A 26,928-nucleotide genomic window follows, 5' to 3' on the forward strand; every position below is an offset into this window, starting at 1 on the left:
GAGTAGCCTCGGAAGCAATACTAGGCCCACTTTAGCTGGTACCAACCATGGGACACCAAGGAGAACGAGTGGAGGAAGTCGGGATCGGAGACATTTACCCCCGCAGCAGAGCTGCTCAGAGGTCCATACCATTTGCACAAGACTCAACCGGGAGGCTTGTTAAACCCAGAGACTTCTGGGGCCTGCCTCTGATTCAGAGTCTTTGGGGCTAGAGAGGGCTTCTGCATGAGGGTCTTTAACAAGCTCCCCAGGTAATTCCCATAGGCAGTGACATTTAAGAATCAGAGCTTTGTGGAATGGTATCTAGAGAAGACCAGATCTTACCGGAGTTTGCATGCCAGGTTGCCGGGTTCGAGATTACTCATTGGCGCCTCCTGGTTACTCCATAAAGCCAACATTAATGTTGTGACATTAATGTCACAGCCCGAGCTCCTGAAGTCACGGTTAGTACAAGCAGTGGAGTCAAGCATAGGAAATTCTTTTGACTCTAAATACTGTGTTCCCTCTACCACCTTTCACCTTGAAGATGCAATCCTTGAACTGTCCAAACCTCTGTCCCCAGCAAGCAGGAGGCCAAGGCTCTGGTCAGAGGAAGGTTCTGGAAAATGGGTTGAGGTCAGGGGTGAGGGAGGAGTGAGGTAGGAGAGAGGTGGTGTTTGCCTGTGGTTACGGTTTTGGAAGGGCTTAGTTGGGAGAAAGGAGGCCCAAGAGACGAGAAATAGCTCAAAGCATTCAGGATACAGAGGGCTGGCTGGAGAGGAACAGGCTGGAAAAGGAGCCCCAGAGGATGGCCAGTTAGAGCTGGGGCTTCAGGGACAGAAGGATGGTGGGGGAGGGGCAGATCTAGAAGCAGTTCCCTGGTGCAATGGCCCAGAGGGGAGAGGAAGGCTTTTCTGGCTGCCTGTGACGTCACCCTGGGCAGCTGTTAGCAGAAGCGTTATTTCTGGAATTGCCCAAACATCAGTGACTCTTAAGGGGGAATTTCAGACACATCAGCAGGCTGGGCACAGATATTTAAGGACTGGAGCCTTTGTGCCGCCTAATCAAAGCCTCCGTCTGAGGCCGATGCCGCCCCCTCCCCCCTCGGCCCCACGAGGATGCGGCTGGTCCAGATCCTTCACAGGCTTGAGCCAGCCAAGACTGGAAGGGCTCTGAAATCAAAGGTGGAAAAGGCAGGGGTGGCGGAGAGGACATCCCAGCAGAAGAAAACAGTCCCCAAGGACTTCAGACCACCAAAAGCTAAAGCAGGAAGGGAGGAAATTCAGTTAATCTTCTCAGTAGTTCTGGAACATCCATTACTTCCCAGCTGTTTGACGGGCAGGGATACACCCTTTCTGTATTTCAGGGAAGGATCGGTCATGCTAGGTAATTTAAAAAAGCAATCACGATTAGGGCTAAAAATTCATCACCCCTTTTCCATTGGAAAGGAGGCAGAGGGCGGAGTTAAAAGTGCCATTTACGGATCAGTTTGGCCCTGGCAGCCCAGGAGGACAGTGGCAGGGAGGTGAAGGGGCAGCTCCCGCCGTCCCTCCCCATCCATCCTGCGTACTGCCGACAGATTAATCTACTAACGCATGGCTCTGATGGGACTCCCCAGTCTGGATACTTCTCATGGCGGCTCCCTGCCCACAGAGCTATCTACCCTGGGCCCCCTTCCACTTTTCCAAACCTTCAGCCCTCCCCTTGACTGAGCACACGCTAGTCTCCAGAAAGGTGCACAGCGGGCTCTTCCCCAAACACACGGGCACACTCCTCCTCCTTTATTCTCTGCTTTCGCTCAAGCTGCTTTGTCCTTCTGCAACACCATCCGTCCCATTAGCTGAGTCCTAGCTGGTCCTTCTCTGGGCACCTGCATGCCACCTCTTCCTGATGCTTCCAGCTAAGTCTCTCTCTTTCTCTTTCTCTTTCTCTTTCTCTCTCTCTCCTCCCCCTCCCCCACTTCTCCTGGCCTGGCTGCCTGGATCTCCTTCTCTCTCCCAGCTCTTAAAACTCCCACCCCCCCACCTCCCAGTGTTGAGTACCTCCCTGTCGTGACCCTCATCTACCTTAGCCTGAGATTTCTCAACACGAAACACATCCACAGATGAATATCACTGAACTTCCTGCTACTAAAAACCCATCCTTCATGCCCTTTGAAACTCATGCTCTTTTCTCAATGTCCACTGAGGGCTTGGCCTAATTGTGATGAGGCAGGGACCTCAGTTTCCTCGGGGGATGGGGGGGCAGTGAGACATATCATCCCACCTCTGTGGATCTAAGACTTTTCCTTAGGAAGCTTTCCGTGCCACACACCGCCATCCCTGCCCCCTCCACGCTCTGGTTCTACCTCCACTCTCCCTTGCCAGCACACATCCCAATTACAATTCAACGGTTGTGTAACTCTTTGCTTAACTCCTGTCTCCTTCCGCAGACAGAAAGCTCCATGAGAGCAAGGCCCATACCTCTTTTATTCATCACTGAATCCTGGGTCATGGCTGGTAGGCAACCAATCGTTGGTGAATGGGCGACTCGCTTTTGTCACACTCTGTGCTAGATGATAGCTTTGCAGGTAGCGTGTGTTTCACCCATCCCGCACTGCCCAGGAATACAGGTGATACAGGACACTCTTTGTACTTCCCAACACTCCCATCCTGCCATCCATCATGCCTAGCACCTGCTAGGAACTCAAAAGTAAAAAAAAAGGGGGGTGGGGGACAAAAAGAAACTGTTGAAGCTAATCCTTACTGGGAAAGTAGTCTCCAAAGCCAGTGATGGTGAGTCAGTAACGTCACATTTGATTCAGAAGAGCACACATTTAGTCCAATAAATCAACAAATGATCCTTGAGCCCCCAAAAGGCATAGAATGCTTCATCTGTCTCTCTGTGTGCCTGTCTATCCATCTGTCGATGATAAGAGGGGTGGCCGTAGCTTTGCCATTAGTGCCGAGTGTCTGTATGACCTTGAACAGTCAGATTGCCTGAACGTCAGCGACCAGTTCCTTCAGCCTTTAAAATGAGCACAAAATTCTTAGTTCGCAGGGACACTGTGAGGATTGAAGGCAGGGATGTATTTGAAAGCCTTTTGTAAAATGTGAAGTGTGATAACATGTATAATTATTACAAGTGCATGATGAAAAGAAAAGGAGACAGGACTGTGAGTCCCAGTCACCCAGGAAGCAGTGAGGCATGATCCACGAGTGGGGTGTGAGGTCCAAGCTCTCTGAGCCTGTCTGTCCTGACCCCCTGACAGTGCCTAAGCCTCCCAAGACACAGGTTCATCATCTTGTCAAATGGGCTCTGAAGCGCCTGGCATCCTGGGAGGAGCGGGCTTACTAATAAAGAGATTGTCTTAATAACGTGAAGTACCGGGTGCCATGGTAACGGGCATTACATGATCTGGAGAAGAGGAGCAGCTTTTGATAAGAATAGGGAGCCTGCAGATGGGAAAAGGGGGGTGGGGATGCACAAGGGATGGGGGTGGAGGAAATGCAATCACGGATAGACGGATAGACGCAGAGTAAGCACCAAAGGGAACGAGCAAACAGTACTGGGGATGCCTGCCTCTCCGGCCGCCTCTCCTGGCTGTGCTCTGCTGGCTGGCGTGTATCCTGAGTATCTCCAGATTTTCTGCAACTCTTGCAGTTGACGATGCCCCCTGGCTACTTAACTTGCTAGCCCCCACTGTTTTTTAAAGCTAAAAGCATGTGGAAAAATTTGGGCAAAAGCAGTTCGTGAATTTACCAAAAAACTAGAGACATGGGTTTTATTCGTACTCACCGATGAACGACTTCAAGGAGAACTCTTGTAACTCGGGTTGGCATGGCCTCTTGCTTGACAACGTTCTCCACGAGTCCTGCCGATGTGGAGAACCAGAGTCTGCACACTGCGACTGGAAGGTCAATGCGAACATTGATTTCCATACCATCAAACTTCGTTACTCTATTAAAATATTGTCTGTCCCTCTGAGGACATGCCGCACAGCCCAGGAGGCTACCAGGGCAAGGAAAGCTCGTTAGATGCAGCAAGAAAGGGGATTCATGCGTCACGAGTTCTTGTGTGCCCCAGATGCTAGACTGGGTGTCTTATCCACATTGCCTTCTGCCACGGAGACTTACTATCTTCAGTTTTGGGTGCAGCTGACCCCCAGCCAGCTGTGAGATCTTTGGCCTTTTTTTTTTTTTAAGACAAGAACATCTGTTCACAGATATTTTTACGATTCTGTTATGAAAAGAGCTTCCGTTGCCCATGATCCCTAACTGTCTCCTCCTTAACCTTCATTTCCTTTCTCCTCCCTCCTGCTGGTTCATCAGTTGGAAGGGAGGTCCTGAGATGATCACCAGGGTGAAGAGAGCCTGTTTCCTTCTGGGCTTTAGCTCCTCTTTTGGCTCACACTCCTTCTGTAAAATAGTAGTTGCCTCAAGGGCAAATTGAGTGGCTATTTTGGGGTTTATTGACGACGTAGATGTTTCTACCATTGCCAGGACGAGACGACTTGGGTCTGAGGAAGAGGAGGGTTTATACTTGGAACTGGAGGGTTCCCTTCTACCAGGATGTGGGGTCCTCTGGAATGTCATAGCATGAGTGGCTAAGAATATTCTTTTTCTGGGGATTTTTAAGGAAAACTAGGCTCTTCTCTTCCCCTGTTCATGTAAGATCAATGTTATTGCCTGCAGGAAAAAGGAGGCACCATCTAAACCTCCTTTAAATATTTTATGTGAACTCAGAGGAGCCTTGGACTTCTTCAAAAATATCCTTTAGACTGGAAGACGGCAAAATTCAAAGAACGATTGACTTTAGGCCATGGAATTTTGAGGTGATTTTTATTTTCTTCTGCAAAATTCTCAATGTTTTATGAGTTCCCTATTACGTTTTCCTATTACCGATTACATTTACAAGGAGAAAGATAATTAAAATATTTTTAAAATTTTAACAAAATATTCTTTATTCCTCTGGATTTATTGTTTTCTGCCCTTGGTACGTCAGTGGTCACAACCTCTTCCCTTCATACATTTTATAAGGCACATAGTTGAGGAACAGCAATTCAAAGAAACAAAAAATCCTGGAATCCTTACCTCCCTGGAAAAGCTGTAAGGTTGGAGCCAAACACGAAGGTTTTATGAGCATCCCCTTGGTTCAGCTCCTCGGGGGCCCAACCACCTGAATCTCATCCCATGATTGACTCAGTCTCTTCCGCTACCCTTCCCCTCCTCTCTCCTCCACTTCCTCCCGCCCGTGAAAATTTAATTACCATCTGCTTTTCGTGTCCCTCAAAAGTCACTGAAAAGATGAGCTCTCAAGATCCTTGGACCATGAAAACCCATCTTGCTCCTCTTCTATCCTGCTGATTGTCCATATGTCTTCCTAGAGCACTGTGTGCATCCGGTGAAATCAGAAGACCTGGGTTCAAATCCTGACTCGGCCACTGATACCCCGTCAGGAAATACATTTACCTTCTCTGTGCTTTCATGCTCTCATCTGTGAAATGTGAACGACGGTTGGGAATATGAGAGATTTGTGAAAAGATGAGAAAAACGCGTGAAAACACAGGGCATAGTAGGTACTCGTTACACGTAAGAAAACATCTGCTCTTATCTCAAGAGGACTGTTCAAGCCTGGGGTTTACCAGCAGGCCCACGGGAGCCTTCTGTTCCTTCTCAGGTAGAACCTTCAGCAGTTTAACCCCACGAGGTCAGGCTGACGGTGGCAAGTTACACAAGTCCCAACTGTTGACAGACGGTCTGTGCTTAGCTGGATCTGAGATAGGACTCAGCAACGGCGCTGCAGGCCAGGTGCTGGGCAGGCTCTCCCTGCCATGGAGCATTAGAGCCGTTCCCCCTCTAAGGCTTCGTATATTGCAGGAGATTCAATAAGCATGGCTTGATTATCTCCCATATTCTAGCCACTGTGCTGGCCTAGGGGACAGAAAGAAGTATAGGAAATGGCTCCTGCCCTTCTCGAGGCATAATCTAAGGAATAATTTTGATGTGGACATCTGTATTATGCTACACTTCCCTTTAGCCCTTGCTCCTCTCTTCCCCTCCCCGAAGGTGCTGTCTAAGCAGCCTCCCCCCAGCCCCCACCGCCATCAGTCTGCTCACCTTCCACTTGCTTCTCAGTCCACATAGTCTGACTCCACGGCCACCACTCTGATAAGACCACTCCTTCCAAGGTCACCAAAAACCTCTTCGTTTCAGATTTGAATTAATATGCTTTAGCTACCGTTTCTTCGACAATGGGACAGCAGCCAACACCACCGACTGTTCACTTCTTTCGTTAAGATTGATCCTTCGGCCTCCTGGCACGATCCTCTCTAGACCCAAGGATTCTCAGGCCCTCGAGACCTTTATGCCTGGATGTCTTACAACCATCTCACACCTGCCACAATCCGACTAAACACGGGATCTTGCCTGCAAATTGCTTTTCTTCCAGGGTCTTCCACCCCCAGATGGCCTCTCTAGTCACCATGTTACTCAAGCCAGAAATGTAAGTCATCCATGACACTACTTCCCCTCCTGCTCCTTTTACTTCACCCCCCACCCAACTCTGTCAGTTCTTCTCTTCATCTTTACTTTTTTTTTTTTTTAAGATTATTTATTTAACAGAGAAACAGCAAGAGAGGAACACAGCAGGGGAAGTGGGAGAGGGAGAAGCAGGCTCTCTGCTGAGCAGGGAGCCCAATGTGGAACTCGAACACAGGACCCTGGGATCACGACCTGAGCCAAAGGCAGATGCTTAAGAACTGAGCCACCCAGACACCCCCTTCTCTTCACCTTTAATGTACCAAGCTCGGTCTCCATCTTTTTCAGCCTGGACTACTACAAAACCCTCTTTTTTCCCCCACTTCCACTGTTAGCCCTCCATTCCATTCCATTAGCCACACAATAGCCAGATTTTTTAAAAATGTGGATTTGATTGTATTACTCCTATGATTAAAATCCTTTAATGATATATAATTGAACTGAAAAGTAACTTCCTTTACCATAACTTGATCTTGAAGGTCCCATGACCTGGCCCCTGGCTAGTTCTTTACACTAAACTCACATTCTTTGACCTCTGTCACTGTGTCATAGATGCCCAGCTGTCCTTCCAGTGCCTACAACATGCCCCACCCTTTCTGCCCCAGGGTCTTTAACCATGCTATCCTTGCTGCTTGAAAGGCTCTTATACCAACTCTCTCAGGCAACTCCAACCAATTTTCCTGGACCCAGTATAAATGTCACCTCATCAGCAGATCCGTTCCTAAAACTCCAATCTAAATTAAATCCTCCCACTCCGCTACTTCATAAACCCCGCTATTTCTCACCAAATCTTATCAAAATTTTACATTTATTTATCCCGTTATAGATATGATATTTGTATCTCTAAGACTTTAACTAGCATGAGTGCAGACATTTTGTCTATGACCTTAATTGTCTTCCACTGAGGAGAGAGACCCGGTAAACAAACAGGTCTCCACATCCACAAAGGAAATTCATGCTGGCTTCAGAGATTAATAAACTTTCTCCCATTCAAAAAAATAGGAGTGGAATTCCAAAGACTACTAGGTATTTGAGAAAAATCAGCATCACAGAAGAATCTAGATGAAGAAATAAAATACCCCAGAGAAAACAAAACAGAAGAGACCTTTTAAATAATTCTAATTCCCGTGTTCAGAAAGATTCAGGGAGATAGTACACAAATAAAACAAAAAAAGTTACTGTAAAAATAAAACATCCAGACAGCAAGAGACTGGAAATGACAAACACAGCGGCTAAAGAGAAAAAGGTCAATAGAACAACTGGAGGACAAATTCAGAAAGACCTCCAGCCCATGTAAATCAGAAGGACAAAGAGATGGAAAATTTTTGACAAAAAGTTGAGACAAAGGATCAACTCAGTAAATGGACCATCCTTTTAATGAGCATTCCCAAAAGTGAGAACAGAGAAAATGATAAAACAAAGGAAGAAGGACAATGCCTGGAGCTTACGAAAACCACAGATCAGACCCTCCACTCAAATATATCCCAGTAAGAGCTTAGAAACGTCAAAGATACATAAAAACCTAAACATTTAGAAAGAACAAAGCTGGTTATCTGTAAAGCAACACATATCAGACTGTATGCAGAAGATCAGACATTTGACATCCACGGCAACCTTTTAATAGTGATTATTTGAAAGCTTTTCTGGGTGTCTCAGTCGGTTGAGCGTCTGCCTTTGGCTCAGGTCATGATCCTGGGGTCCTGGGATCATGTCCCCGCCCCCATAGGCTCCCTGCTTGGCGGGGAGCCTGCTTCTCCCTCTCCCTCTGCCTGTAGCTTCCCCTGCTTGTGTGCACTCTCTCTCTCTCTGTCTCTCTCTGTCAAATAAATAAATAAAAATCTTGTTAAAAAATTAAAAAAAAAAAAGAAAGAAAGAAAGCATACTCTAGTCAAACAAAGAGAAATCTGAGAGTTGAGTATGGGGCTCAGAGAGAGTAAAAGTAACCTGGAAGTGAAATGAATTGATAGCCTGTTGTGACAGTTCTCTAGGGGACCCAGAAAACAAGCAAGCACATTAGGAAAGGAGGACAGACCCCTCTGAGAAAAGTGTCTTCAAGAGTCAAGGGCCCTCCCTCACAATTCATGCCTCTGAAAGTAGTTACTGTCAATACTTAATGGAAAAAATGCTCGCAGGATCACTGGCAAGTAGTAATTGTGGAAAGGGAGCTGGGACGTTCTTTCGCAGAAACAGAACACAGCTAAGGAGACTGTGGATTTTGGAGTCAGGCCACCTGGGTTCAAGCCTTGCCTCTGCGACTCACCACATTGAGAAATTGCTTAGTCTTGCTAAATCTCAGCCCCTTGTGTCTGACATTGCAATGATGGTTAGCCCTAGCTCATGGGGCTGTTTTGGAGATGGACCAAGGTAACGTATACACAGTGCTTAGTGTTGTTCTTAGCACCTCATACATGCTCCATAAAGTGATACCCATCATTGTTTTATGGAGGCTGATTTTTCCTCCCTGTTTTACGAGGTGCAGAGGAACTAAGGGGTATGTGCAAACAAGAACACGAAGCCCAGATCCAGTTCCTTCTCCAGGAGGCCACATGGAATTTCATGCTTCTTCTACGATTCAGGAAACCTGGAACAGCTTTGGCTGCTTCCTGGATGCCCCCACCCATGCTAGGAGTGTTCATAACTTTCGTGTTTCAGCTGATTTTGATTTTTGATTTTGATTTTTTTTTTAAATCAAAGGAAATTTTAAAATCAAGGAAATTTCCTGTAACAAGAAATTGGAATGAAAAGCAGGATGATCTAAAAAGAACAGCACTGGGGCACCTGGGGGACTCAGTTGGTTAAGCATCTGCCTTCAGCTCGGGTCATGATCCCAAGGTTCTGGGATCAAGCCCCACATTGGGCTGTCTGCTCAGTGGGGAGCCTGGTTCCTCCTCTCCCTCTGCCTGCCACTCTGCCTGCTTGTGCTCTCGCTCTGTCAAATAAATAAATAAAATCTTTCAAAAAAAAAGAATAGCATTGTTTGTGAATGAGAAGGAAAGGTAGTTAGGAATATCAGGGAAAATGAAATTACCAAAGAGTTTTATAAAAAAAAACAAAACAGGGGCGCCTGGGTGGCTCAGTGGGTTGGGCCGCTGCCTTCGGCTCGGGTCATGATCTCAGGGTCCTGGGATCGAGTCCCGCGTCGGGATCTCTGCTCAGCAGGGAGCCTGCTTCCTCCTCTCTCTCTCTCTGCCTGCCTCTCTGCCTACTTGTGATCTCTGTCAAGTAAATAAATAAAATCTTAAAAAAAACAACAACAACAAAACAGTCTAAATATACAAAAATAAAAATGTATCACTGTTCTGAGCATGGACAGAAGGTATGAAAACAGAATCTACCTGACATTGATTCTGGGAACATTCTCCTTTGAATGGGAAAGTCTTAACAAGATAGTGTTAAAAAGATAAACTGAGGTACATGAAATTTTTTTCTAAGAGAGAGAGAGAGCACGCACGCACCCACAAGTTGGGGTGGGGGAACACGGAAGGAAAGGGAAAGAGAGAATCTCAAACAGGTTCCACACCCAGCATGGAGCCCAACACAGGGCTCAATCTCACAACCCTAAGATCAGAACCTGAGCCAAAATGAAGAGTTGGATCCCCAACCATCTGACCCACCCAGGGGCCCCATTAATTTTTGAAGAGTTTATTTGAGCAGACATCAGTGGCAAGCCTAAAACGGTTAGGGGCACCTAGTAGACAGGAACTAGAGGAGAGAGTTTTATAGAGCAGACATATACGCAAAACAAGGAAATTATTTCTTCTAAAGTTGAAGCAGTTGTCATATTTAGGAAAGCCTAGTTGGCTGCTGTGATTGGTTGCACTCAAATTTTGCTTTCTTGGATACAAGTACATTGATAGGAATTGACTCTGGTTTAGGTTTTAATTAGGTAGGCTACCAAGAATTACAGCTACCTCAGTCAAATGGCCTCCATGTTTAATTCCTTCGATAAGAGAATTACATCTTTAGGGGCACCTGGGTGGCTCAGTCGATTAGGCATCTGCCTTCAGCTCAGGGCATGATCCCAGGGTCCTAGGATCAAGCCCCACCTCGGGCTCCCTGCTCAATGGGGAGTCTGCTTCTCCCTCTGCCCCTCACCTTGTTCATACTTGCTCTCTCTCAAATAAATAAATAAAAATAAAATCTTTAAAAAGAGAGAGAACTACATCTTTCTATGGGTCTAGTCACACTGCTTGGTTCTGGGGAGAATAATGATTAAATATTCATAACATAAATACTCATTGATTTTTAATCTGTAAAATCAGCAACTACAGCAAACATATGAAATCTAATTATAGTTATGGAACAGAGTGTAAATATTTCAAATGAGCAATGGAAAAGCAAGAGAACAGCTGATAGACATCCCAATGTGCAGGGAGGTGAATTCCTCATTTTGCAGTGCAAAATCAGAAAGTACTATCTTAAGTTGAGGGGTCAAGAAAGATCATCTTTTGGAAATACAAATTTAAATATATTATTTAAAATTTTAAAAAATAAATAAAATTACGCTGGGGAAGAACAACAAAAAAGTAAAATTAGGAGGGTTACAGTTACTGCAAAGGAGTTACAGTCTTCCTCTCTTACGGTGAGAAATCAATAAACCCTGTTTACAATTGAAAAACCAAGAGCAAGGCATTAAAGTATTTTGATGGTTCAAGTCTGGAAATGACCTCCAGAAGAACTAGAGACTAGACACAGCTGAGGGAAGGGAAGGGACATCTCTACTTTTCATTTGCTATTGTTCTTTACTGCTCGAGGGTTTCTTCTTCTGTGCCTATATTACTTCAGTTAATTGGTGAGGAAGAACATGCAAAGCTACTAAACAGAACTTCCAGGAGAAGGGGGTCCCCCACAGAGCTCTGAGGGGAGGCATGTCGGAACCGAGTGGTCTCACGCATAACCGGTGACCTCTAGAGCCCTTCCAGAGTCCTCCCGACGGGAGCACCGCCCAGGCGTGTGCTTCCTACATCTGAAATACACACGTCCTGCCAATCTTGAGCTGCTGGCTGGCATTACAGGAGAAGAAGACCTAAGGAGTTTCACTGGCCACAGGTAAAGAGAGACCCGCTGCCAAAAGGGACCATAAGCTAGAGATTCTAAAGCAATGGTGGGCTGCAGGGAGGCCATGACTTGGGGGTGAACATAGGCTCTGGAACAAATGGCTTTATGTGGAGTGACACTTACTAGCTATGCGACTTCAGACAAGTGATGAAAATAATTAAACCTGTTCCCTGGAGTTTTGCGGGCTCAAGTGAGCTCATTTGCATTAAGATGAGCATTCTCTGTTCTTATTATAAAGACATGCAGATTCGAGCCGCAGGGAGAACCTAATGCCAGTGAGGAATGTGTTTGGAGATTCTGCTAGGTGATGCTGCCCTATAGGGTTTCCCTTTCCTAGAGAAACAACTTGATTTTAGCCCTGGGATAGAGAATCACAATTTGGGGAACCAGAAACTATCAAGACTAACGATACTAATAAATGTTAACATTTATCTGGGGGCGCCTGGGTGGCTCAGCGGGTTAAATGTCAAACACCTAGTTTCAGCTCAGGTCTAGATCCTAGGGTTGTGAGTTCAAGCACTGCACTGGGCTCCATGCAAAGAGACTACGAAAGAAAGAAAGAAAGAAAGAAAGAAAGAAAGAAAGAAAGAAAGAAAGAAAGAAAGAAAGTTAACATGTATCAAGCTGCATGTCTGCGGTGCGCCAGGAGCTGTGCAAAGTTACACACTTGTTCTTAGCCCATCTTCAATGTGAGGTGAGGCCCACTTTATTATTTCTGGGTTTGTTTGTTTGTTTAAGATTTATTTGTCAGAGAGAGAGTGCACACACAAGCAGGGGGAGCAGCAGGCAGAGGGAGGAGCCGGCTCCCCGCTGAGCAAGGAGCCCGATTTGGGACTCGATCCCAGGACCCTGGGATCACGACCTGAGCCGAAGGCAGACCCTTAATGACTGAGCCACCCAGCCGCCCCTATTATCTCTACTATTTTTTAATAATGGTAAAACATAGCAAAACTTAGCACGTCAACCCTTTTTATTTTCTTTTTTAAAGATTTTATCTATTCATTTGAGAAAGAGAGAGAGCACAATAAAAGGGAAGGGCAGAGGGAGAGGAGAAGCCGACTCCCTGCTGAGCAGGGAGCCCAGGACCCCAAGATCATGACCTGAGCTGAAGGCAGACACTCAGCTGGCTGACCAACCCAGGGGCCCCAACTAGCTCACCACTTTTAAGGGCAGAGTCCAGTCATGTTGATGACAGGTTCAAAGTGGAGTTGCTTATGCTAATCCCATGTCACCAAATCCAGTCAACTCAATTACAGTTTCTGCTCTACCAGAGATGGAATTGTAAACCTGCCAGTCAGGAACCCCCTGACCAGCCTTGGGTAGGTGATCTGCCTTCTAAAACCCCTGACACCCCCTAAAGAAAAAGTAACCTTCTCATCACCTAGTATAACCTCCTTGTCCCTGCTCCCTTCCAACTATACAAGTCTTTCATAACCCTTCCTAGATGCTGGATTGGATGCCGCCTGATTCCTCAATCACTAAAGAACCAAGATCTTTGAAGTCTACTTGGTTAAATTTCCACATTGTACGTGCACATTGCTGTGCCAGCAATGTCCAGAACTCTTTTCATCTTGCAAAACTGAAACTCTCTACCCATTAAACTGCAACTCCTTCATGATCTCCGTTTTGTGGAAGAGGAAACTCAGAGGAGTTCTGATGTCGAGCCATGTGAAAATGTTGTTATCCAGTCATTTTTAACTTATGAACAAATGGCAATTTGGAATAATTCCACTTAAGAGCCCAAGCCGGTTATTAGAAGAGCCAGGTTTCAATCCTGACTGCAAAGTCCTGATGTAGTCCGTGGCAATAAGGCCGCTCCTACAGGGACGCCTGGGGACGGCACCAAGGCCACGGAACTAAGCTATGAAGAGAACCTACAGGAGACACATGGAAAGTAACTTGGACTTTTTCATTCTAAATTATTCTAGGGCAGAGCTACAGGATGAATCCAGGTTTGTAATACCTGACACTGATTCACTTTGGGGGAATCATTTTTTAAAAATGTGCAAATAGGGTATTTTCTGCATCTACTCTCCTTCAGTCTCATCTCTTGATATGACTTTATAGGTCCTTAGCCGCCGTGGATGCCGTCCTTGGAAACTGCAAGGCTGTATGGGCTTTGCAGGTCAACTTCATGGGCATGAAATACATCAGGAGACAGGAGAGTAGGGGAGTGAGCTGCACACCTATCACAGCCATGGGAGCATTCATGCATTCCCCTGGGGGGGTGGGGGGTGGGCAGCAGGGTGCACCTGGAGGCCCGCTGTCCTCCTGTGGCTCAGGCAATGGCCTCAGTGGGAACTCTACGTTCAGGGGCTGATCCCTGGGAGGCACCACACCCTCCAGAAAGTCCCTTTACCCATCTGTGTGTTTGATCAGTGGGTTTCCCCCTAACCCCTTCTCACCTGCCTGGCCTCACATTCTCTGTGCCCTCCCTCACTCCCTCATCACCTCTCAATACATCTCTGCTCCCTGAACGCTTCGGCACAGACTCAGGCTTCCTCTTCTCGTTACTTTCAGAAAATTCTGTAGGTGGAAAGAGATTTAATCAGTAATAATAAAGCTTTCTATTTTTAGAGCTCCTGCCTTCTGAGCAACCCGAAGGATGTCATAGTTATAACAGAATCAGTTAAAGGGTTGAAAGTGTCTTCCAAAGGTCTTCTCAGGAAGCCCCTGGCCTAGAGGAAAACTTTCTCGAAACCCACCTTGGACAGGTGCTAGCCTCCTTTAGTCTGACCCTGGCGGCGGCGGGGGGGGGTCCACCTCAGAAACTGTCCCCACCCCCAGCCAAGAACCCTTCTTCCCATCCCCCGCCTGGCCCCCTTTCCCCAGAATGGTTGCCAACAGACTGCAAATGTTCTCTCTCCCAGCCCTTAGCGGATCATCCGCCAATGTCTACAGCACCGATATGGTGATCCTTCTAAAATACAGCTGTGTTCATACTTGGAGAGCAAGGTTAGGTGTGCAGTGTTTGGGGAAGGCCATGGGGGTGAGGATTAGGGACAGTGTCACAAGTTGGGACTCAGAAGATCAGAGGAGGTCCCCGAAAAGAGTGGGGGGAAGGAGATGTGTCAGGCAAAGGGTATAGCCAACGCCCAGGCTGGCAGTCAGAAGTACGCGGAGGTTTGAGGCACAGCAAGTGAGGCAGAGGGAGGCCTGAGTGGGGAGGGAAGCAGAGTAGAGCTGTCAGGATGGAAGCCGGGGAGCTGTCCTGCCAGCAGTGGGCTGCTGGGCAGTGGGAGTCACAGCAGAGCTTAGGGCAGAGTTAAGTTGGAAGGTCCTGATCCCAAGAAGAGAGGAGGAGACAAGTGCCAGGGAGGGCGACATTAAGGAAAATACATCATGAGGCTCCCAATTCCTTAAACCCCAGCCCCCACCACACACACACTTAGCATCCCGTGTTGTCCCTTCCAGAGCGCAGACAATCCTCCCTGGTCACCTGTTGTCATGACTAAGCCTCAGGATAATCCGAGGGTCTCAGATTTGGAGTCAAAGCCTGGTTTCAAGTCGACCACCCAAGCGTTTGCCCCCGTCGAGGAGACCCGCCTTTCTTTACCGCTTAAATGTAACAGAGACAGCTCCTTTCTGATGTATGTGGAATGCTTCGCACCCACGGACAGCTGCCAGTCAGCGGGATTTTCCTATAAATGTTGCTGTTTCCTATAGGATTCTCTCTCTATTGCCCCAGAGCATCCAGGAGCCTCCTGTCCCCAGCCTTAGGCAGGTGTGGACAGGCTCTAGCTAACAGCACTACTCCCCTCCGGTGGGTTCTCTGGCCTGAGTCGGATGAGGCTGACCCTCTCAGAGTGGTTTAATGGGGACAGTGGTGTGTGTGTGTGTGTGTGTGTGTGTGTGCGTGCGTGCGTGCGTGTGTGTACACATACCCCTGTGTCTGTCAGTTCTGCAGAGGGTAAAGGGGGGAGAAAGAGGGATCAAGAAAGCAAACGAATGCAAGACATGGAACCGAGTCCGGCAAGAACAGGGTTAAAGCCGATGAGCAGCAGGAGGTCTAAGGGAAGAGGTCAGGGTTCCCCTAGCTCAGTCCTCTTTGACTCCCATGGGTGCCATGGAGAGTGGAGCTGGCAGACTGCCACACCTTCTGGGCTCACAGTCCCACTCAGGCCTCTCAGGCCGGGGGCGGGGTGTCCCTCCCCTGCTGCGCTACCTCGAGGCTGGGGGCACCTAAGAGATTCTCCAGGGCTCGGGGCTGGGGCCGCGATGGCAGGGAACGGGTAAGTGCCCCAGCTTCCAGGGATCCGAGGTTTCCAGCGCTTCTGAGGACGGGCTCTGCAACCACATGCTTTTCCGTGACATCACTGTCAGTGACCTTTGGGGGCTGGCAGGGTGGGGTCCAAGGGGACGGGTACAGGCCATGATTCTTTGGTGGTCACAAAGCTCGGGATTGTGAGCCGCCCAGAGCTAGGCAGCCGCCTCAATGGGCACAATGTTCCTTGCTGGACTGGGAACGACTTCCCGGCCCTGGGATATTGGGAGACTATAGTAGACCTGTTGTCTCTGCTCCTTCGCTATATTAAAAAGCACATTGTTGAACACAGAGGCTGTGTGTGTGTGTGTGTGTGCGTGCGTGCGTGCGTGCGTGCACACATACGCGCACACACAGAAGTGTAAAGAGTCGCAGAAAATTGCATTTTGCTTTTAGAACGAATGATGATGATGTGAAGTGGAAAACTTGCCGCGCAGCCAGCAGAGAGAATTGTGTTTTTGCTTTTCAGAAGCCTCGGGAAGAAGAGGAGGGAGGAGGAGGAGGGGTAGGGGTAAGACGTCGCTGATGTTTCCAGCACACCAGATAGCGCTGGAGGAGATCAATATGCCCAATGAGGCCGAAGCTGATTACCGCCAACACAGCCGACTGCCCGGTGCGCACTTAAAGTAATAGCCTTAAACCCTCGACGGAGATAACTCAATGACCTTATTGATTTGGGATTTCAGCCCCCTGCCCCCAACAGACAACACACATGAACACTATTACAGACCCAAACAGAGTATTTTGCTTGTTTGCTTTGCTTCTTTTAAAAAAAAACTAATGTCATTGACATGACCTGCTCCACCAGCTTGGAAAATAAAGCCATACCTGTTTTTTTACACATGCATTTATCACCCAGCAACCCCCACCCCACCCCCCAGTCCAAATTGAAAGATGGCCTGTAGCATCTCTCCTGAGACCTCCTCCCTGCAAAACTAAAGAGCCCCAGCTGCTGTTTCAGCCCGAACCGGTCGGCGTAGAGAAATAATTGAGAAATCCGATCACCTCACCAGCAACCCCTTCCCCACCCGGCCAATTTTCTGCTGTTGTCACTTCTGCGTGTGCCACCCGGCACCGGTGCTGGAAGCTCGTCTCCCCTCGCAGACCGATGTCACCGCGGTGCCTGGCTCAACCAGACCTAGCTCAGGCAGCAGAGCTTCCTGAGGGTGAACAAACACTCACTTGCACGCCTCCCCACCATCCCAAAGCCGCGTCCTCCAAAGCAGGCTTGGCCAGAGGCTTCCCTGGGAGTCAGAAGCATCACTGCATAAAGTTGTTCCCCCTGGAGACCCCCGCGAACAGCAGAGCCATTAAGCCCATCATAAGCAACTTCAACGGTTGTTGAACCGGAAAGGACCTCGGACAGCATCCAGCCCTCTCTCCGCATTTTCCGTATGAGGCCCGGTAAGACTGGGTGGCTTTCCAGTGTCACATGCGGCCCAGGGAACGTGCTTTTGTGGGGGTGGAGGTGAGGGGAGGTTTGATCCCCGGAAGGCGTCAGGAGGCACATAACCATGTCCCTTCCTCACCGACCTCCCTCTCCACCAGAGTGCTCCCTGTGCCCATGCCTGGCCCCCTCGGCCAGCCCAGGGCACCCCGCTGGATGTCCACGGAGAAGTCCCCTATGTCCCACCTCCTGGAAGCCCCTTAGACCTGCGCCCGCCCAGAGAGCAACACCCTAGACTCTGCCTGTGATTAGCCTTTCCGGACCCTGTGATCCTGAGTTTTCAAACTCTCCCTGTTAACTGATTCCTTCCCACCAATTCAAACCTTTTGAGATTTAAAAAAAAAAAAAAAAAAATCCTTAGTTCCGACATTTCTCTTCACCCTCCCCACCTTCCCCTTCCTTCTCGCCTCTGCTTTTCCCTCTCCCTTGTGTTCTGTCCTTCATTTCTGTGCTCTCAACAGAAGTTGAAGCGAACCCTCCCTCCCCCCCTGCACATGCTCATGGCCATCTTCCAGGCACACGTGCGAGGTGAGGAAGGTCACAGCTTCCATAGTGTCCTGCAGGCCACCTGCGGGAATGTCCGGTGCTCACTAAGCACTGGGCGGGGGGGGGGGCACAGGAAGGACGGCAAAACCCGGCTGCTCTCCCCAGAGACGCCCATGGCCCTGCAGCTCTCTGGGGGTTCAGGTGGAAGTGGCCTAGACCTGTCCCACAGCCTTGAGGATTCTAGGTGTCTGGCTGCGGAGGCAGAGGACACCCCAAACCAGTTCATTAGAGAGACCTAGAGCATCTGTTCTGCTCCTTCAGATTAAGAGATCTCCAGCACCTGTCTCTCCCTGCCCCCCACTGGTCGGTCTCCTCCTGGAGTCTCTTTGCTGTGCGCATGCTCAGACCTTTGGCCGAGAAGCTGCTGGAAAACCCGATCTTCCAGACACTGAGACAGACCACATGCTATTTACTGCCGAAGGGAAAGAAAGGGAACCAAAATATACTGAACACCAACTAAGTGCCAGGCATTGTTCTAGAAGTTAGAGATAAGGCAGTGAGTAAGACTAAAGTGTTCCCTTATTCCCTGCCTGGGGGGAGGAGGGGCAGGGGGGGTTACATTCCAGGAGGGAAACTACACACATGGACACAAATATAATACCACAGATCTCAAGAAGTGTTGGGAAGGATTAACAGGGCTCTACATTTGTGACAACACCAGGGACTTCCTTGGGGGGGGGACTGTCTCTCTTAGAAGGCGACATCTAAGCTGAGCCCTGAACACGGGCCTTGCAGACAGAATTGGAGATGGAGTTTAAAGCCATGCTCGCAACAACGTTGTGATGGCTGTGTCACTGTCATCCACAACTTCCACACCAGGACACTGAGGCCCTGAGAGATGGAGTCACATGCCCAGTGGCAGGGCACAAACCGATGTGACAGGCAGCAAAGCCACGCTCTCTCTGTTCCGTTCCCCGCCTCCGGGGGACTTGTACCTTCCTTCCAATCACACAAAGCACCTGGCAGGCCTTGAAATCTGGGTCTGCAGATTCTTTCCGAGCCTTCTTTGGGATGGAGGGCCAGTCCTGGTAAAGTGTAAGTATTGAGCACCTACTGTGTGCTCTCTTTTCTCGAGGTTCTTGAAGACGAGCCAGGGCAGGGCCCCCAGCCTGGGCGCAGCGTGTGAAAGGAGCGCAGAGTAGGGGAGATGGCTGAGGTCAGAGTTCTCACCCAGGGAGCTCTGCTGGGAGCTGGCCCTCTCCCAGGACAGTCTGGCCAAGCAGACAGGAGGGGGCAGGTTGAAGCCAGGCGCCGCCCTGTGAGCGCAGGCAGGAAGCTGCCTCTTCCAGAAGAGACCTAGGGCCTGCAGGAGGCTGCCTGGAAAAGCTGCCAGAACTCTCCACGACCCGCCACTGCATGAGAAAGTGGAAACGTGGGTCCAAGACTCTGAATCAGTCCATCAGCTGACATTTTCTGAGTGATGAGGTACCGTGAGGACATTGCAAGAACACAAGACCACGATCTCAACCCTGCAAGACCTCCTTGCAGAGAAGTACTCAAGCTTATGAAACAATGAGAGAGCACTTGCACCAGGCTTCAGGCAGCACACTAAAAGCCACGTAGCCCGGACCGGTAAGGCTATAAGGGATGGCTTCCAGGAGGAGGCAGACCATATGTGTGCCAGGTCTGAAAGGTGGAGAGTCCGCCGCGTTGGCAGAGAGATGGTAATGGACATTTACCATTTACCAGAACACAGAGGAAGGCTAGTGGAGGACAGACAGTGAGGGCCCAGCATGGAACTGGGGAGGCCAGAATCCGTCAGGTCAGGGAAGAGTGACTCACGGAAGGTTCTTGAGCAAGACAGTCACAGGATAAAAGCAACACTTTCAAAATTATAGTAGTCATTCCTCACTTGCATGCAACATTTTGCAACATTCAGATCCGTCCACACATATCTCATTTGATGCTTACAAACATCTAGAGAGGGACAAAGTGACCACTGCCTTTTGGAGCTGAGGAAATGGATGAGAGACGTTTAAATGACTTGCTTGTGGTCACACATGTAAAGGAAGGAGCCCAGGGGCGCCTGGGTGGCTAAGTGGGTTAAGCCTCTGCCTTTGGCTCAGGTCATGATCTCAGCGTCCTGGGATCGAGTCCCACATCAGGCTCTCTGCTCAGCGAGGAGCCTGCTTCTGCCTCTCTCTCTACCTGTCTCTCCGCCCGCTTGTGATGTCTGTCTATCAAATAAATAAATAAAATCCTTTAAAAAAAAGATAAAGGAAGGAACCCAAACTGGAGTCCCACCCCTTGACCCAAGCATGGCGGGAAGCAGAGGACCATGGCAAGGGTATGGCTTTTGAAACAGACAGACTGAGTTCAATGCCAGTTCTGCCACCTACCAGTAAGCTGTGTGGCCCCAGGACAGATTATTAACCTCTCTGAGCCTCAGTTTTCTCATTTTTAAAATAAGAATAATCACACCTTAGAGAGAGACAGGTGTGTTGTAAGGTACACGGTAATGATAGTCCCTGGCAAGGCACAGATGTCCTACAGATACAAGCTTCCCTCCTCTTTCTCTACTGCTCCCCACTCAGGTTCTGGAACAACTGGCGTTATTAACCCAACTGCCCTCCATCCCTGACTGATGTCAGTGAAGCTCAAGGCAAGCGGTTCCCCCATCATGACCAAGCAGCACGGGTCCTGCTTTCCACAAAGCCACAGCCCCATCCCAAGACAAGCAAGGAATCCCCTCCGACAAGCCGTGTATGTGCATCTGAGAGCGACCACTGTGGGCTACGGCCGGACCCCAGACTTGAGAAACCATCTAGCACACTGCCACTCTTCCTTGAACAAGCCAGGCTTGGATCTGTTTTCTTTTCTTTTCTTTTTAACAGACAGGATTTGAAGTAACAGCCCACACAAATGACTTCCTAGAAATCTCACCCTTGACTTACCATTTGGAATAAAAGCAATTTTTTATCCTGGCAAAGCACTTTATTCTTTTTGGAACATTTTCATATACATTATTTCACTTGATCCAAAGAATGCTGAAAGGCAGACAGCAGGCTTTACTGTTCCCTTTGAACGGATGAGAAATCCGTAGCTTAGAGGTGGGGGCTGGGGGGGCCAGAGCTACCAATTCCCTGCGTGCAGTGCCCTCCCCTCGCTCTGTGCTCAACTCAAGAGTTCACATCCACCATAGACAAGCTCCGCTCTGATGCCCGAATTCCTCCGCCCTCCCATTCAGCTTCTGAATCATCCGAGATGCTCACGTGAGGCTCTTACAACTGGAGGGCATGATGGAGCAGTTTTGAAAACAGAACAGCTGCCTTGGACACATCCTACAAGTGGGCTGCACTCTCCACCACACAATCGGAGGTCCCTAACCCACCACCCTGCCCAGGAGCCCCTCCTTAGAGCTCCAACCGCCCCCTCCAACCCTCTCTCAACCCAAGGCCCTCAGAAAAGCAGAAGAATCCTCTGGAGTCAGCTCACCTAAGGGCTGAACTTCAGCTGGAGAATTTCTGTAAGTCAGTCCATTCCTGGAGCCCAACTTGGCAATCCTAAGGAGAAGCTAGGGCTGCCAACCCAGGCTGCTGATTGGCTCCTACGTACAGGAGACCCTCCCCCCAGTGGCAGACAGCAGCCAAGGATGAGAGCAAAAGACAAATTCTTCCCACCGACCACTGTGTGGTTCTAGGCTCGTAGGATCTCTCAGTGATCGTACGGATGAAGTCCTCTGCCTTCACTAGGCCTATGTTCTAGTGAGGGGAGACGGAAAAGCAAAACTGAGGCACCTCAATCCATAAATGAAGAGGCAGTCTAGGCGCTACATGTTATTTGAGAAAAGAGTATTGTAGCTTAATGTGGATGAAGCGCACTGGGCAAAGACGGGGGCGTGCGGGTTACTGTAATACTATAATTGTAAATACGATTGTTTAAGCTTTGTTGAGAAGTGGACATTTAAGCAAAGATCCAAAGGAAGAGGGGAGTTGGCATGTGGCTCTCCGGAGAAAAGACTTTCCGTACAGAGGGGACACCAGAGCAAAGGCCCTCGGGAATAGGGAGGAGGCCACGGTCGCTAGAGTAAAGGACACATGGGGAGAATCGTAGGAGTTGAAGTCACAGAGGGAACGGGGCCGGGTCCTACAGTCGCCAAGGGTTTTCTAGGAGATTGTAAGGATTCTAACTTCTACTCTGAGTAGAATGGGGGCATCTGGAGATTGTTAAGTGAAGGACTGACATGACTTAACTTTTAACAGCAGCATCACTCTGGCTGCCCTACTGGGGACAGGAGGTACGGGAGGGGGCCATTGGGGACGGCTGTGAGACCAGTTAGGAGGCTGCTACAGAAATCCAGGTGACAGATTGTAGAGTTTCAAACCAGAGCAACAATGGAGATGCTAAGAAGTGGTCAGCCCCAGCCATATTGGAAAGGTAGAGCCAACAGGACGCACGGAGAGGTTGGGTGGAGGGACAGGGCAGTGAGAGGAGGAGGTAGGGCAACTCGCAGGGTCTGGGCCTGAGTAGCTGGAAGAATGGAAGTGCCATCACCTGAGACAGGCAGGACTGCAGGGGAGCAGATGGGCGTGGGAGACGAAGGGTTCAGGTTTGGATGCCCACTGGGTGTCCAATGGAGATGTCAAGGTAGTGTGCCTCAGGTCAGCTGTTGTATCCTCGCTGATGACTGCCTGGGCACAGAAGCACAGCCCAGCCCCCAGAGTCTATGGCCCACGAAGAGGGCTTACTCACAAGCCTCATGCTGTAATCCCTGGGTACCCAGATTTCCAGACCTTGCCCCAAGGGCCACTCTCTATCCACAGGCAGATCTGAAGGCTCCGAGGCTCGTAGCATAGAAAGCAGGCTCAGAGAAGCATTTTCAGACCAAAGCTAATGGTGTCTGGGAAATCAGCACGATGTCCTCTCTGTCTAGAACAGCTCTATCCAATAGAACTTTCTACAGTGACGGAAATGTTCTGTATCTTCCCAGTCCAATATGATAGCCACTAGCCAAGGGTGGTTTCTGAGCACTTGAAATGTGGCCAGGACAACTGAAAAACTAAGTTTTTTATTCTGTTTAATTTTAAGTAATTTAAATCCAAGCAGCCACATGTAGCTAGGGGCTACCATATTGGATACCATAGTACTAGGTGGTCCTAACCACACCACACCATCCAGCAAAACTGTGTTCGTCCTTCAAGACCTCGTTCCGAGGTCTCTAACCTTCCTTCTATTCATGCAAAGATAGACACCCTTTCAGTACTCCATAGTGTTTCATACCTGTTTCTAGTAGCTCGGTGTGCAAGAATGATTTGGTGGCACGTCTACTCCCCAGTAGACTGTGAACTTCTTGCAGATGGGGATTGTGACTTTCTCATTTCTGTAGCACATGGACCTGGCAAAAAGAACAGTAAGTAATTGTTGAATGGATAGATGAATGAACAAGTAGAGGTTTCACACTTACGCCCAATCCTTGTTTCTTATTTCTAAGTGGAGAGGAGTGTAGGTGAGGTCAGAGATGGGACCAAAAGCCATTCATTCAATGTCCTCAGTAGCCCCCACCTTCCTCTCCCCTGGCAAAGCAAGGGACAGAAATGAGATGAGGACCAGGTTCAGAGCCCACTGTCCCCATCTTATTAGAATAAACACCGATGAGGGAATTTCTAACTCGGAAGCCAAAAGAGGGGAAGATAATTTTTTTAAACATAAGCATGACAAAATCATTTTTAGTTAATAAGGGGGTGCATTTTACCCAGGCATTTATGTCTACAAAAACTAAACGAGTCTCTGCTTTCTTTTACTGTCAAAAGTCATATTTGTTGCTTGTTCTCTAAATAAGCGAGCTGGCCGTATCTGTGGCTAACTTCAGTGGTTCAAGCTGCAGCCCCAGGATGAGGAAACCCCATGATGATCGCTCCCTGCAACTCTAGGTCTGGGTCACTGAGGGGCTTACAAAGTTTCCTTAGTGCTAACTGCAGGCCTGAGCTTCTCGGAGTATATGATTTTCCTTGAAAGTCTCATTGCTTTCTTCAAATAGTGTGTATTTCTACGCAGAAGGCATTGAGCTGAGGGTCGTGGAGGGCACAACATGGTCCCTGTCCATAAGAAGCTAGTACTCTAGGTAAGAATGATAAGAAAAGTGATCGTGTTTAAGGAAAAAACAGGGTTAAGGGCTTTGATATAACTCTTAGTTTGGGAAATACTAATTTTTTCATAGATCAGACATTGACCGGTCTCCAGATAACCAAATTAAGCCTTGAAAGAGGTAAGAATGGGAAGGGGTGGGGGGAAGAGGGACTTGGAAAAGGAGCAATAAAATGGAGACAGACAGAGGGACAGGAAGAGAGGAAGGGAGAGAGAGGAGGGAGGAGGAGGGAGTTTGGGCCCGAGATGCCTCTGGCTGTGGTGATTTCTTCTGTTCCAAACAGCTGGCTGGGTGTATGGGGTTTTGGATGAGTCACCACGTAGGAGGGGTGCTGAGGGAAGAAAAGAGGAAGGCACAGGAGATGGGAACCCCCTTCAGTCCCCTCAGGGTGGAGCTCTGGCGTTCTGTCTCATGGCCTCACCCAGGCCATCCGGCGGCAGAGCCTTCAGTGCTCAGAAGCCATTTTATGAGGTGGTTATGAAAGGTCCCCTCCCACCGGAGAGGCCCAGGGCTTTACCCCAGGACCCAGGGACTTCAGTGTCCTTGTTCACAATCCTGAACAGCCTCATGTCAAGGATCTCTTAAAAAGGAGTGGTATTCAGCTGTCAAAAGGGAGGTGTGAGCTTCAGTCTTCCCCCCAGAAGAGGAAGGAAGGGGGAGGGACAGGCAGGCTTGACCTTGAACGCTGACTCCCAGATGGGAGCTGGATTGCGAAGCCCCCCATGGCCCCTGCGATCACTCACTCCTCGAAGGCTCTGTGAGGGCCTGGCCCTTGTGGCCTGAGCTCCGTCTGCCTCCCAGCAAATCCCTATATTGAAGTCCTAAGCCCAGCACCTCAGGATGTGACCGTGGAGAGGCAGCCTTTAAAGAGATGATGACGTTAAATTGAGAGTGGGGGGGAGGGGCATAGTCCAATCTGACCCGCGCCCTCAGGAGAGAGGAAAGGGGGACCCGCGGATGCATATGTCCAGAGGGATGGCCCCACAAAGATGGAGCCAGGGGACGGCCACTGGCAAGCCCAGCAGAATCCTCAGGGGAACCAACCCTGTCAGCACCTCGAGCTTGGACTCCAGGCTCCAGAACCGAGAGAAAATGGATTCCTGCTGTTTGAGCCACCCAGTCTGTGGTATTCTGCCATGGTGGCCCTGGCAAACGCATACAGTGGGGACAGGAGCTCATCACGGGGCCTGAGCGGTCCTGGGAGCTTCTCGGCTCATGGGGCACATGGCCGGCCACCATCGCGCTGTGGTCCCTCCACCAGCCCAGACCCCAGATGGCCACTGCGAGGACCTAGTGTTCAAGTTTTTCCCACGTGCCAGATACCATGCTGGGTTGCCTTCTTATCCATCACCTCACATAGCCTTACTGTATAGCTGAGGCTTAAAGGAGTGAACTTCCCTAAGGTCACCCAACTAGGACCTGCTGGACACAGGGCTGAAGCCCAGGCTCTCTGATTCCGGGGGCACCATCCCCTCCGCCACACCTGCAAGGGGCTCCCTGGAGCTTTTAGACAGTGCCCGCCACTCTCTCTTTCCAAAGTCCCAAAACTTGGTCGCTCCTAACCCCTCAGTGGGGTTTCTGTGTCAGTCCTGTGATATAGAGAAGAGAAATATTTATTAAGTCCTAATTCTACTCTTACTGAAATTCCTTAAAAAAAAAAAAAAGATGTTATTGGGGCGCCTGGGTGGCTCAGTGGGTTGAAGCCTCTGCCTTCGGCTCAGGTCATGATCCCAGGCTCCTGGAATCGAGCCCCACATCAGGCTCTCTGCTCAGCAGGGAGCCTGCTTCCCTTCCTCTCCCTCTGCGCCTGCCTTTCTGCCTACTTGTGATCTCTGTCTGTAAAATAAATTTAAAAAAAAAAAAACTTAAAAAAAAAGATTTTATTTATTTCTGAGAGAGGGGAAGAGAGAGAGCATGAGAGGGGAGGGGGTCAGAGGGAGAAGCAGACTCCCTGCTGAGCAGGGAACCCGACTGCATGACTCCATCCTAGGACTTTGGGATCATGACCTGAAGGCAGTCGCTTAACCAGCTGAGCCACCCAGGTCCCCCTTTACTGAACTTTCCAGACCAAACCCTTCTCTGACCACCTTACAGGATTTAGTAGCTAGTTAAGAACCATCTACTACCACAAAGATATCAGCAAGGAGTCATTCAAGAAAATATTACAGTGGACCCTTGTGTGGTGTAGGGGTTAGGGGAGCTGACCACCCCACCCCACAGTTTAAAATTCCACATAGAAGTTTTGATCCCCCCAAAACATAACCACTAACAGCCTACTATTGACCAGAAGCCTTACCAATCACAGTCCTGTGCTGTTTTTAATCAAAACAAATCCACAAATGTCGTGGACACACGCAGTCCAAAGCCGTGCTGTTCAATAGTCAACCGCATTGCTTTCTGGACAGTCGGCTACTTTGTTCTCCTCGGCCAAGTCTGCCAAGCCCAACACAGCCTGGAGCCGCTTGTCAATATCTATTTTTAATGGGATGTATTTATAATTGGATGTATTTATAACCTCTTCTTCATGGGCACTTGTTTTCCTTCTGGAATCACAGAGGCATTTTAATAGATTGACTTTGACAGCAAAGAAGGGACTAGAAGCTGGTCCCACCCACTCCTGGGCCAGGTGCTTGCTGCTCTCAGTAAAGAAAGGGACCTCACCACCAAGCACCCATACTGACTTCTACAAGGGACAGATCACTCCTGGGAGGGACAGAGTGCATTGGCTGAAAGGTGTAGTCAGTGCTGAAAGAACCCTCGGACGGCCATCCTAGGATGGAATCCAGCTTGACGAATCCTCTCTGTGTCTGTTACCAGCCAAGCACAGATTTGCTGTTCGGATATAGCGTTCTTAGCAAAATCACACCATCGCCAAAACTGGGAAATCTTAGCAATGGTGTGATGGATTCCCTTCCCTTAGAGGGGAGGGATGGGATGCCTGGACAGGGAAAGCAACTCGTCCCAGGTCAAGCAGGCTCTTCCTGAGTCTTGGGCCAGTGGTCCCGATGTCCTATGTAGCTGTCAAGACCCC

The 26,928-nt window shown here is 49.1% G+C and overlaps 1 long non-coding RNA gene across 2 annotated transcripts in view; it reads right to left on the bottom strand.

Annotated features, from left to right (window-relative positions):
• Window positions 1–3,793: 3,793 nt before the first annotated feature.
• LOC122918090 overlaps window positions 3,794–26,928 on the bottom strand; it is a 41,361-nt gene continuing 18,226 nt past the window's right edge. Inside the window, exons 6-7 of one of the 2 annotated variants that reach the window (XR_006386551.1) lie at window positions 23,033–23,147; window positions 3,794–3,868 (exon numbers count right to left, since the gene is read on the bottom strand). This is a non-coding gene — a long non-coding RNA (uncharacterized LOC122918090). Of the gene's footprint in view, window positions 3,869–14,053; window positions 14,082–23,032; window positions 23,148–26,928 lie in introns of those variants that run through there. The other variant, XR_006386552.1, reaches the window with a different exon arrangement.

The sequence above is a fragment of the Neovison vison genome, chromosome 10 (genome assembly GCF_020171115.1).
Source record: "Neovison vison isolate M4711 chromosome 10, ASM_NN_V1, whole genome shotgun sequence".
NCBI classification, from domain to species: domain Eukaryota; kingdom Metazoa; phylum Chordata; class Mammalia; order Carnivora; family Mustelidae; genus Neogale; species Neogale vison.